Source organism: Hypanus sabinus, chromosome 9, assembly GCF_030144855.1.
Source record: "Hypanus sabinus isolate sHypSab1 chromosome 9, sHypSab1.hap1, whole genome shotgun sequence".
NCBI lineage: Eukaryota > Metazoa > Chordata > Chondrichthyes > Myliobatiformes > Dasyatidae > Hypanus > Hypanus sabinus.
This window is the reverse complement of record NC_082714.1, coordinates 165,632,589-165,645,694: the sequence shown is the minus strand read 5'-3', so window position 1 is coordinate 165,645,694 and position 13,106 is coordinate 165,632,589. Positions and strand designations below refer to the sequence as shown.

The following is a 13,106-nucleotide window of genomic DNA, read 5'->3' as shown; positions in this document are numbered from 1 at the left end:
CTTGAAAGAATAATGTAATTTTCAAGTAATTTTCCAAACACGAAGTACAGCAAACAAGCTTGAATTCTTGATAAGTAAAGATTTGTGCTCATTATGGTAAAAAGCCAATTCTGCAATTTTTAAAAGATATCAGTGGTCCTGCAAACCAATGTATTCAAATAAGAATGATGCAGAGGAACAGATTAAAACCCAAATTACCACACACTTCAAACCAATGCTAGCCTAAAAGTGGTAAAATCTAAGTTTTTATTGTTTCAAACCAACTACAGAAACGAGCAAAAATAACAAATGTTTTATTTAAAACAAAAATGATCCTGAAGGCTTTGCTATTTTCCACACCAATTAAGACTAAATTTCAGTGTTTCAGCTAAAATGTGATACAGCTACCATGGAGCCTTTAGAAGGCTTATACCTCTAAACAACCTTTACAGAAGAGAATCTTACCTGTGACCAAAACAGAAGAGTTTCCCTTAAGCAGCTGAGGACACCAGCCAATCCTGTTGTCAATCAATTTAAATCAACTTTACAGACTGCAGAAAGAATAAATGGGATGACAAATCAATGTCTGCAATAAACAATAATCAGGCTGTTGCTGTGTATACAAATGTCACCACACAAGACCAAATCAGTACAAACTAAACATTTCACAATTCCTCACAGCATCCCACATTACACAACTGCGACCCTTGTACCTCTTCCCTAATTTTTTTGCAGAATTCTGTAATTTCGATATCTTGATCACAAGCCTCCAGGACCAACGAGTGTGATAAAATTCAGGAGGAAATCCATTCAGCAAATGTCTAAGGTTCTACCCGCATTAAATTTTTGCTCCTGAAATTCACTTTGCTGGGGTGCAGCTCTATTATTTTGATCCAGTGGCCTTGCTAGGGCAAACTGCGCCAGAAAGCTAGGTATTGCTGAGCTTAATAGAGCATAGAAATCTACAGCACATTACAGGCCCTTCAGCCCACAATGCTGTGCCAACCATGTAACCTACTCTAGAGACTGCTAGAATCTCCCTACCACATAGCTCTCTGTTTTTCTAAGCTCCATGCACCTATCTAAGAGGCTCTTAAAATACCATTAATACTGTAACAGCTTCAATTATGTTAACTCATTCACTTTTTCAGAGTAAACCTAGAAACTTTCTTCTGTGCAGTTCAGCTACATCTGCAATAGAGGAGATGTAGAAGATTTTAATTAGAGATACAGCGCAAAACAGGCCCTTCCAGCCCAACACACCATACTTCCTAGCAACCTACCAAATGAACCCTAGCCAATTTACAATGACCAATTATCCAGTATGCCTTCAGAATGCGGGAGGAAACTACAGGAAGGATGTGCAAACGTCTTACAGTCGGCATCAGAATTGAACTTTGATGCCCCAAGCTGTAATAGTGTCACGCTAACCACTACTTGAGAAGATACTCACTTCACCAGGCATAGCATATTAATGGCCAATTTGCTGTTCGATACAGAAAGACAGACTAGATTCTTCAATTTGGCAGAATTCCACAAGTAGCTGTTGGGAATTTAATCGTGGCTTAAAAACTGGGAAGATGTTAAATTGTAAAAAAAAAACTCCCTCAAGTTGTTCTAAACCAGGGGTTCCCAACCTGGGGACCATAGACCCCTTGATTAATTGTAGGGGTCCATGGCCTAAACAAGATTGGGAACCCCTGTTCTAAACAAATGGGAATGAGAGAACATGATAGCTGCATTTCATGAAAAGCCTTCTACGCTGTGTGACCACAATCTACCAACATTTTGGCGAGTTTGCTACTTGTGATTTATTACAGTGCCATGAAAACAAAATCAAGAATCCATAAATTATTTACAATTCATTCCAAGTCTTCACACAATGTGGTCTGAATTCAACCTCCACATATATCAACAGGTATCTTGTAATTTACCCTGTGAGAAACATGGCAGTAACTACATCACTGAACATCTGAAGAACGATTTGCTTTCTTACATCATGGTGTTACTTTAAAGCCTTGCTCAATGACAATCATGCGGAACTTAGTAAGTCTACACTAAATTGCTGAAAATTCCTGCTTGTTTTTGCAAAGCCTACACTTAACATGAACAGTAATCAGCTCTGGAAAAAATACAGAACCGACCCTATAGAATGAGATGTTCAGTGAAGGTTATAGGAAGAGACAAAGGGCAGATCACCTGTGAAACTGAATAGTAAGGCCAGTGGATTACCCACAAACCCATTTAGTGTTCTTGTGAAAATGAGCTAGAATGACAGCGTTAACCTTGATAAGACATAGGAGCAGAATTAGGCCATTTGGCTCACTGAGTCTGTGCTACCAATACATAATGGCTGACTTAATTATCCCTCTCAACCCATTCTTCTGCCTTCTCATTAAGGATTATTCGTAACTGTGAAACTATAATTGTATCCATCCTTTGGACACAGTTTGGAATTGAAAAAAGTGTTCTAGGCTGAGTGATAATTGTGTCTAGTTGGTACATTTATGTCATTGGGCTATAGAGAATAGCAGTGTGAGTTCTAGTAATAACCCACAATACACAAGTAAACTGCTAGAGAACATTCAGCTGTAAATTTGGACTTTCAAAAGTAATTTACTCACAAAATAGTAGGTAAAGGTGTAAGTCAGTAAAGAATATTTTAATTTAGATATTAACTTACTTTTAAAAACTGCATGCAAAACTATCTAGAGCAGATTTTAAAAGAACCCAAAAGTAAAGGTTATATGGTAGCAGGGAAATCATAATACAGTGCCTTAGTTAAGATAATGTTAATCAGTTGAAGATTTAAGATTTCATCTTAAATTTCCATTCAGTGTCAATGCACAATGAAAGTGAACTTAGTTATGGGATGACTAGGGATTAGTGTCCATGAGTGCTAACAAACCATTTCTTATTTTGCAAGTGATTAATGCAAACCACTTTCCCAAACCCATTCTCACTCCCCATGATCAGCAATAGAAAGATAAACCGCGATCATTTTTTGATGTTACCATTATAACTCATACCTGCAGTACAGGTTATAACTGCAGGGCTACAATGTGCATTACTTGAGGCTTCATTTCAGAATCAAATAGTCTACTTTACAACATAGACTTGAAAAGTAACTCTTGGACTGCTTCGCTTTATCCCATCTCTCACATAAGAAATAAAAACAATAGGCCATGAATACTCTAATCAGCACATTTTCCTTCAGTGCCCTATATTCCTTGATCTATTTAATATCTATATGTATTGCATGACAGAAGATTTGTAAAGGCTTTAATCAGTTTTGTCAAAATTCCCTATTATAAATTCCAATGCCTTTAAACACAATGGAACTTGTCTTTTCTGCATTTACAACTTGGGTGTTGCAAATAAATTCCCAGTCAAAGACTGCACTTTGGTACTTACATCTCCCAAATCCTCACCCAGTGCTACAGAGGAATAACTTGCCTCTACGAATCTTTCACCTTTCAGCTGAAATGAGTTAATTGACCCAGGGTAGAAAACCCAGTTCACAGCTTTATAAATCAATAATTGTGGCCAAATTAGAAAAATTTCCTACTATCAATGAGTAACGTATTATCCAAGACTTAACTGCACTTTTCTGAGACAACACAGGCATTATACAGCTTTAACTCCCAACTCTTCTCACCCCCTCCCACTAGTTTGTGAAAGTACAACAGACCTTACCTTCCTACTTTAAGACAGTCCTTATAAAACAGCTCCTTTTCCTGAACAAGCCCTGTCAAATTTGTATTCACACTCCCTGCTCCTAATGATTTACAAACTTACCTGTTTAGAAAAGAAATACACTTAAAAGAAAGTGGCTGTACATGGACTTTGTCATTAAGTATGGTTAGTTTAAAACCGATGAAAATCTGAGTCAATGAGAATATTTTAGAATATTTTTAATGGCTTTCGAGGATGAGGGACTGAAGTTGACTGCCCTATTGGGGAGAAAGACAAAAACTGGCCTCCTCCATGATTATTCTTTTACTTTACGTACAAAGTTTCATTTTTGACAGATTTAGTTGTAACAGATATTTACTTAATGTTATCAGGTGTGTTGGCAAAACAACTTCTCAAACCAATCTCTAGGATTTCAGAAAAGCAATCTCATCAGTTCACAAAGTATTCACACGTCTACCTTCGCACAATTATGGATTGTGCCTTCGCAGAGAAAGATTTTCTCTTGGGGTACTTGGTGAGAGAACTAAAAATACTGCATGGTAACATTTTTTACACTAGATCAAAGTCACAGCAAGACTAATTTTTCTTGTGTACTGGTATTTCAGTGTTAAAATAATCAGACTGCCACCAGATTTATTTTGAAGTAATGAAGGTACTATCAGGTCTTTATGGTTAAATCATGCAAAATGTCTTTTATCATGCAAATTGAGCAATTACATGCTGCATCCAATCACTGGCAGTGACTTCACTTCAAAAGAAAGTAGTGACCTATTTACAATGATCACACCAAGAGCACAACTACTGCCTTTTGCTCGTGCACATCTGAGCCATACACCCAATTTGAACTTGCTTCTTAAAGATGCACTGATATCATTGTGCAGGTTGTATGAATCACTTTGATCAATTGAGCAAAAATGAGCCAAGAATAGTATCAAAATGCTTGTAGTGAACACTGCAATAAATACCTTGCACAAATGCAGTAACTTCAACAAACTTGGTAATTGAGAGCACAACAGCCAGAAAAATCTCTTGAAACACAACCACCACTGTCATGCATCACAAAAGATCCAACAAAGCAATAACACTCATCTGCTGTTCTTGTGACATTGGTTGAAAGATAGGTATAGCTTATGAAGAACTTTACAGTAGGTTTTAGAAGATGCAGACTGTGTTATACAGTAATATTGTTTGCCAGTCAACTGTAAGTGTTCTACAATGTGAACTATCATAGCAATTAATGAAATCAGTTTACAAAATTGATTAATGCCAAAATACTTGTATGTTGTGCTGTTGGTGAACAGAATAGTGGCAGCATAATGGCCCAGAAGGCAATGCTGAATGCTGCCGGCTGACAGAACTGACTTCCATACCGTCTACATGCAGTGTTGCCATTTCTCTTTTTTACTGTGTGGATTCTCTCTATCTTCTGCCCAAAGGCATGAGCTGCTATAAATCTTCTACAGTCAGAATTGGGATGGGGGTTGTACAGAAGAGTTGATGGATACATGAGAAACATCACAGGACAAATAAATGAGAAAGATTATTGGCGGGGGTTAGAAAACGGAAAATAAGGGAAAGGAAAGGTTTGCCAAATCCTAGAAAATGACAAATGAGAAAGAGGGCAGCATAATTAGTTTACGAAAGCAGCATTCCCTCAGTGGTGCAACGGTGGCTACCGAGACTGGAATGTATGATCTACTGACACGGATGTGGTCGCTGCCAGTCAACATGGCTGATAATCTAGATAATTGGATTTAGGCAAAGGCATAGATACTAACACATAATGGTTGGTTAAATGGCCCTTTTCTGTGCTGTCAGCCTATGTAGTCTATTAATGCTACTTTGCTCAGGACAAGTCACAGCCCAACAGGTAACATCAAATGCTCAAATGGCAGCAATGCCATTGCCAGACTGTATGTAATAGAAGGAAAGCACAACATCTTCCTTCCCACTCTTCATTGCCTCAGATCAAACCAAATTAACAGGAGAGAGATGATTAGCCAGTTGAACTGAAACACCTTAGTGACAACACTAAATAAAGGCTCTGATAACCTAGCTAAGCTTCAATGTGAATTCAATTAGCTTCAACTACAAGGTGGTTTGAAATGATAAAACAAACCAATTTGCATACTTGAACATCCCACAAATTATGCAATTGCTTCAAAATAACTTTGCTGTAAACCCCAAAAGCAAATCAAGTCAAAATGAACATAAAATGCACACTGCCAAAGATCCAGTGATTTGTCACCAAGTTCAAAGCATCATTACCACATTTCTAGCCAAATGACCAAGTACAGTGTTTTACTCTTGTACACCCAAAACAAGATTGAAACATTCCAGGAGAAACACATTTGTCAGATACAATTAATGCTACAATGAAAAATGCCAAACAATGTACAGTTCCATTTCTATATGTTCACCAATATTGGTTACTTAACATAGCAAGTCTGAACACAAATACGATCCCAAAACAAGAACTCAGTCATTGTGGATATTTTGAAAGTAACCAAATTGTAACTACAACACTCATGCAAGTACTTTTAAATCCAACTATAGAATCTTTACAAGCATTAAATGAATATTAAAAGTAATTGTACAGAACCCCTGGCCATTAAAATGCTAACACAATTACTGCTTGGTTCATTCGGTACAGTACAGTCTTTCTATGCTAAATTGCTTTAATTCTTAAAACAGATCTAAAACTCAATTAGAAAAAAATTCATTGCAATTTAATTTTCTCAAAACATTGTACAAATTTGCAAACCATAGCGTTCTCAAATTAGAATCTTGCAATTTTACCACAGACACAGCAAGTAAAATGGAAGATCAATACCAAAACAATCAGCTGCACAGTAAACTTGTGTTTCCTTTACACGTCGTCCTTAAACAAATCCTTGAGTGAACAAGCTCAAATTCAATGCTTAAACACAATCGGCTCTAAATTACAAGGCCTTGCCAATACTCATTTTTAATAACCACCATCATTCAATTGATAAAAAAGTTGAACTGTAATTCAACGAGAATTTTAACCACATAATTTCAACTTAAAACTCAGTTCCAAATATTAGAACTCCAGTTCCAAAAGTTTCTTTTTGACATAACATCAATGATACAGATCTCTGAAAGCTGCAAATTCAAGTGCTTGTCACATTTTGAAAAAACTGATAACAAATTTATTCACATATTTTGACCACAGCAGAAAATAAACTAGTGATTCCACAATCAATTTAGAAATCTAGTTAACCATCAATATAATCCAAAAAATACTTAGCCCTTCTGAGAACTAAGCACTCTCTTAAATTGAGTGTACTACACATGTAAACACTAATCAGTACCCATTTCAAAGCTGGATATGCTTTGAAACAAATAGTAAAAATTAGAACACAATGGATTTGACTTTCTGTCACTAACTTTTTAAACAGGTGAAAGGAACTCATTCTGGTTTTTTTTAAATAAAAGAGGAAAACCCAAAAACCCATTGAAAATTCCATCCATAATCCAATTCAATAAATATTTAAACTTTATTCAACAATTAAATTTGCACTATATTTTGAAATAAAGGGCAAATGTCTAAAAAGCAACTTGAGCTGTATATTTCTCATACACACAGAACATGTTACCAGACTTAAATCCACAACGATTTTGAACTTTACACTTACAACTTTAACTTATTTCAATTAAGCAGTCACCTGTCAACAGTGACTAGCTTTGTAGTTTAGCCTTAAGAAAACCAAATTCTATGACAATCAAGTACCTTTAATCAGCATCTTTACCTTAGCAAGCACAAGAGTTTCCACACAATAATAAAATTTTGGATTAACACACAAAAATGTTGGAGGAACTTAACAGGTCAGGCAGCATCTACGGAAATGAATAAACAGTCAATGTTTCAGGCCGAGACTCTTCATCGGTAAAGTCCTTACAAAGGGTTTCAGTCCAAAACATTGACTGTTTCCATTTATGCTGCCTGACCGATTTGAGTTCCTCCAGCATTTTGTGTGTGGCGCTCTGGATCTCCACCATCTGCAGAATCTCTTGTTTAGAATTATGAATCACCTCTTTATGGGGAGAGGCAGAAGTGGGGTGGTAGAATGAAGGCAGTGCTTTTAAATTGTTCAATGCACTTGGATAGACTAGCACAAGATTAAACATATCCTACTTATTAAAATCACGTTTACTTTTATATTGTGGGAACAAAAGGGAAGTGAAATAATTGACAAATGTCTATTGCATGAGTGACAGGTATTCAGTTGTTAAAGTAAATGGCAGAAATTTCTTCCATCAAGCTTCTAATGTGTAATATAGTTGAGGTTTCTAACCTAGCAGCAAATGATAAAGTTCGTAGCACCTTAGTTGTATTTTGAAATGAGGGTTTAAGTGCTTGCAGTGAGACTAGTTTGATTAAAAATATGCGTTTTTAATTGGGATTTTATATTTTTTTCTGGAAGGAAATGTCACCACTATCCGTGTATGAAACTAGGGCTCCTGTTCATGAAGCATTACATATTTTAAAGAATTTTTATTATATAGCCTACATCAACTGAAATTATCAGTGTACCCCTGTATCAGTTGATTCATTACATAACCATATCACTCTAAATAATACAGCACATACCTCCTCTAGCTTTCAAAGCCACTTGCCAGCAATTAGAAAGCAGAAATGGACCAAAATAATTCACGTGGTCAGGATTACACGCCTAAAAGAAAAGCTGGATGGGAAAAATAAGTTTACAACAGAATTCCAAACAATTCACACAAAGTATTCTCCCCTAAATATTTGTCACTTAAGCAATTAAAAAATACTTTGGGTTTAAATGTGGGCACAACAATTTTGTGTACAAATTGACTCATGAAATAGATGGATTCTAAAATAAACATACAAATGTTTTGGTAAAACATGCAGACACAAGAATTTGTCCATTATTACAATTCACCAGAAGCCTCTGAAGAAATTAAATGAACAAGAGTGAAAAACCAGCCAGGGAATCCCAAGCTGCACCCAGGCCAAGAAGACAGGACTGGAGAACCTCTACAACATAACTAACAGAGAACTGTGGATCCATAACTAAACAAGCCACCACACTTTCATGTAAAACAGGTCACTTGAACAGAACACCTTTCCAATTCTTCAAGCAATGCACCTTTGAAAATAACAGATGATTCTAATAATAACAGCTGCTTTCAAACTAAAAAAAATTGCACCGTTTAAAAAACTTTAACCATACCACTTATAATTCCGTAAACAGGCACATTTTAAACATACTTCATCTGAAATCAACTTTCCTTTGACCTGCATTTTAATGAATATTCTGCAGAATAGACTCCCCAGTAGAACACGAACCATAATCACCATGTAAAACATATGCAAATACAGAACTGAAACTGAGATGTTCTTTGAAACAATGCACAAGTCTTGTGTTATCAGCAGCAACCCTGAATTGCCTACATTCTAATTTGATAACTTTTGAAAAAAACATTTTGTTGACTTTGATGTCTTACAAGTTAGCCAAGAGGAACCAACAGTTCTTTGATTTTATTTGAGAAAAAGCTATGAATAGAAATAGCCAACACTCTGGTTTGATTCTTGCAAGTTTCGTATGGCCATATGAACCAATTTGAAATCCCAGTGCAATCAATAGACCGGTAATTCTGACTATGAATTCAAATTCACTGAATTAACAGATTATTTTTCTGAAATACCTCTAAGTTAGTAGAAAGAGAAACCTTCCTATTAACCTGGTCAAGAAAGTTGAGTCTTGAAATGTTTTAACATTATCCAGAGAGCCAAATTATCCAAATAAACCTGAAAGTCCATGTGCTCATTTTTAGCTTCAAATCAAGTTGGAATCAGAGTCAATATCTTACCAAAATGCAGCAGTCAGTTTTTTTTCCAATTACTATGAACTTCTATGCTTTAAATGATAAAGTTTGTGCTAGGGTTGGGTTGCAAATAGACAAACTACACAGATTTTTTTCCCAAAAGCACCAATAACAAGAGTTCGCATTAAAAAATTACTTACCCATAGCCATCTCAATTTAAAACCAAAACACAACTGATTCTAAACTAAGGATTTTCAAATGTGCACCTGAAACTACAGTAATCTTTCACAAACCTAAATGCCAAGATGCATTCCTGTGTGTAAAGCCCATATTGAAAATTGTAGCATCCAACTACATTTACTGTGATCACCACTAATGATTTCCACAAGCATTAATACTGCTAACTCTGCACTACCTCAGCAGCAGCACCAAGTAGTACAAAAATATCTACATATTGCACTTTAGGTTCCTTAAGATGCACAACACATTTAATCACAAAAAAGTCTTAAGTATGTAAGAAATATTTCAACAACAGAAAAAGCCCTGACAAATCTAACAACTCAATCACTAAGAATGCAGATGGGTTTCAAGTTTGAGGCAGAAAAATTAAGATCAATATACAAAACACCACCTAACATTCAGACTAATCAGTAGTCCATCAAAACAACAAGGTTGTAAGCTGAAATACAAAACTTAAGCAATGCTAACGTCCATTTTGTCATAAGAATCTACACGAAGAAAAAGCAACATTAAGTGCAATTTGTAATAAACTGATAAAACTTGATGAAATCACAGACCCAGTCACAAACTGATATCAACTCTATTCAACATTTTTTACTCCTAGTTCATTGTTCATGAGATTTTAAAAAATAAAGCAATAATCTAAATGCCTAATTTGCCCCACACATAAAAAAATAAATGAAACTATTCTGATGGCACTATGATCCAACACACTAAAGGGATTCATACCATTGATCACGATAAAACAGTTCTTTCGGCTTTTCAAAAGGGTGCAGCGTTCATAAAAATGAAAGCACTTAAATACCTGCAGATTATGAGACACATTCTGAATCTTGAACAGTTTAAAAAGTGGCCAGAGTATTTATTTCCCTTCAGGAGAAAGGAATTTTTAAAAAGGCGGAGAGTGCAGGACACCAACTCCCTGGGGGTGGGGTTGGGAGGCACCCAGGTGTGGTGGGAGGACCCCAAGAGGGGTAGCACTCACCGCCCCTCTTGCTGCAGCTGCGGGCTCTTTGTCCATCCCCAGAGCGCGTGCGCACAAAGCGCACCTCTGGAGGGGGAGGGGAGAGCGCGGAGCTCCGGCACCGACGGCTAAACATCACATATTAACCGGTGAGGGCTGCAGCATCATCCAACCATGGGTGTGGTTGAGAAAGAGGGCCGGCCTCCGCAGGAGACACCACCGGCGGAAGAGAGAGTCTTGCCGAGTCCGGGTGAAGCCCGCGGCCTAACTCCGAGCGAAAGCCTCACTGGTTGATTTTTAATTTGCCGTCAGAGAAAACTACACACACCCCCCGCACCGGCCGCGTTACCGAAGCCCTTACCGGTGACACGGGGAATTAATACAAACAATACGGGAGGTGGAGGGGGTGGGCCTGAGGGTGAAGCGAGCGGACGGCCTGCTGCTCTCCCGCTCCCGCCCGATCCTCACTCCACAAACATGGCGCGCACCGACTGCCCAGCCGCCACGTCACGGCGCCATGACGTCAGCGGCCCCACCCAGCCCGCTTATGCCGTCACGGCCCCCGGTCCATCACGCAGCGCGGAACAGGCCAATCAGCCCGTCGGTCACATGTGCTGCTGGTGACGCACTTAATTACCGCCCCCTGCTGATGGGGGTCGGAGGCCGCGCACCGCAGGTCCTGCAAACCGGGCGTCGCCTCCCACACCACACCAAGATCAATCTTCAACCCAGTCCTGCTTCACCAACTGCACATCTGCCCAAAAGGTGCCTCCCCTGGGCTGATGGACCACTTCTACCATTCCCCAATCCCAGCCCACCTGATGCAAGATTTGGCTTCATATTTTCCCATATCAACTATAATAGCTACCTCAAACTTAGTAAGTACATGTTTTGCTATAACATCTGCCCTTTCATTACCCAATACATGCACATGTGCAGGCAGCCAACAAACCTGTATTCCTATTCCTGCACTCTCCAGAACATATAAATAATAATACACTTCCATCAGCAGTCCAGGTCTCTTTGAACGCTTCGATTTCAAACTCTACAGTACCGAGGCAGAGTGGAGGATATCACACAACTCTGTTTGGCTTCACTCGTTCAACCTATTGCAGACTAATGATAATGGCCATAAATTCTGCTGTCAGCCTTTTCCCACTTCAACATTAAACCAGGGGGTATATATTTCCCAGAGCCCACCCGGTTACTAACTGGGTCTTTAGAACCATCTGTAAAGTTAAGTAAAAAAGAAAAATAATGTTGCCGTAAATGAGCCTCTCACCACCCACAAGACCCTGTCTGTCTCCCAGTAACATCAAATCTATTCCCACATCTGAAAATTTCCATGGTGGAACTCCTGGCCAGGCTACATTCGGGCTATTTCACAAATCCCCAAGACCACACCCCCCACACGTTATCTCTCTTTATCCAGACAAAACATTTACCAACTCTGCTGGTACATTCCCAACAATCTATTAGAACAGAATGGGTCAATTGGGACATCCTCTACCCTACTAAGCAAGTCCAGAATGCAAGGCTCAGTTTGTTCTCTCCGCAGGTCGAGAGGCATCTTGCCTAGTTCAACCCCCAGTGGTTCGGAATGCTCCACTGGATTCTGAGTGCACTGGCTGCAGGACATCCAACCCCTATAAAACTGAGCAAGTTGCCTCCTCCTAAACCATACGGCCGTAATCCAGACAACAGTGGATTCAATTGTCAATAGAGCAGCCCTGGAAGCTCCCCAGTCATAGGAAGTGTTACCCCTTTTCCACAGAGCCCCATCATCAGCATATAAAGCCAAACTGAAGCCAGACCCAGCACCATGAGAAATATAATGAATCATCATATGTTGAACTAATAACACTACCCACTATCCACCACACACTCTGATGAATATCATCTGCCAGTAGTCCGGGGCATCATACGTAGGTGTCCCTTCACGAATCCCAATCTCTCTTCTACAAACCAAACATCAGCCTAATTACTATCATTTTCTCCATTATTTTACATTGTGCAGCAGTGAAAGCAACAGGGCTGCAGCTACTTGTCGGTGTCGGATCCTTCCCAGGTTTAACAATACGCAGCACCACAGCCCTTTCCCAGTCTCCTGGGAGCATTCCTTGCTTTCAGACCTCATTATAAAAGTCAAGCAACTTCTTTAGGGCTGTCTCAGGCAGATGCTGGAGCATATGATAATTTACTCTGCTGGGTCATAGAGAAGTTTAGGGCCCTGGCAGTTTCTGTACTTGCTTCTTGTAGGGTCCAAGGGAACACACTGCAGACCCTGGGGATCTATCCACCCTGATGTGCCTCAGTGTAGCAAACACCTTCTCTGTAACCTGTACAGAGTCCGTGAAGTTGATGCTGCTTTGCCTCACTTGTCTAATATCTGTCCATCCCCCGAGTA

The 13,106-nt window shown here is 38.8% G+C and overlaps 1 protein-coding gene across 6 annotated transcripts in view; it reads right to left on the bottom strand.

Moving 5' to 3' along the window:
• cpne1 (copine I) overlaps positions 1–11,201 on the bottom strand; it is an 85,480-nt gene extending 74,279 nt beyond the window's left edge. For 4 of the 6 annotated variants that reach the window (XR_009514167.1, XR_009514166.1, XM_059981063.1 and 1 more), the window contains exons 1-2: positions 11,061–11,107; positions 8,291–8,384 (exon numbers count right to left, since the gene is read on the bottom strand). The gene's annotated coding sequence lies outside the window, so the exon portion shown is untranslated. Of the gene's footprint in view, positions 1–444; positions 531–8,290; positions 8,385–11,060 lie in introns of those variants that run through there. The other 2 variants (XM_059981059.1, XM_059981060.1) reach the window with 2 other exon arrangements.
• Positions 11,202–13,106: the final 1,905 nt, after the last annotated feature.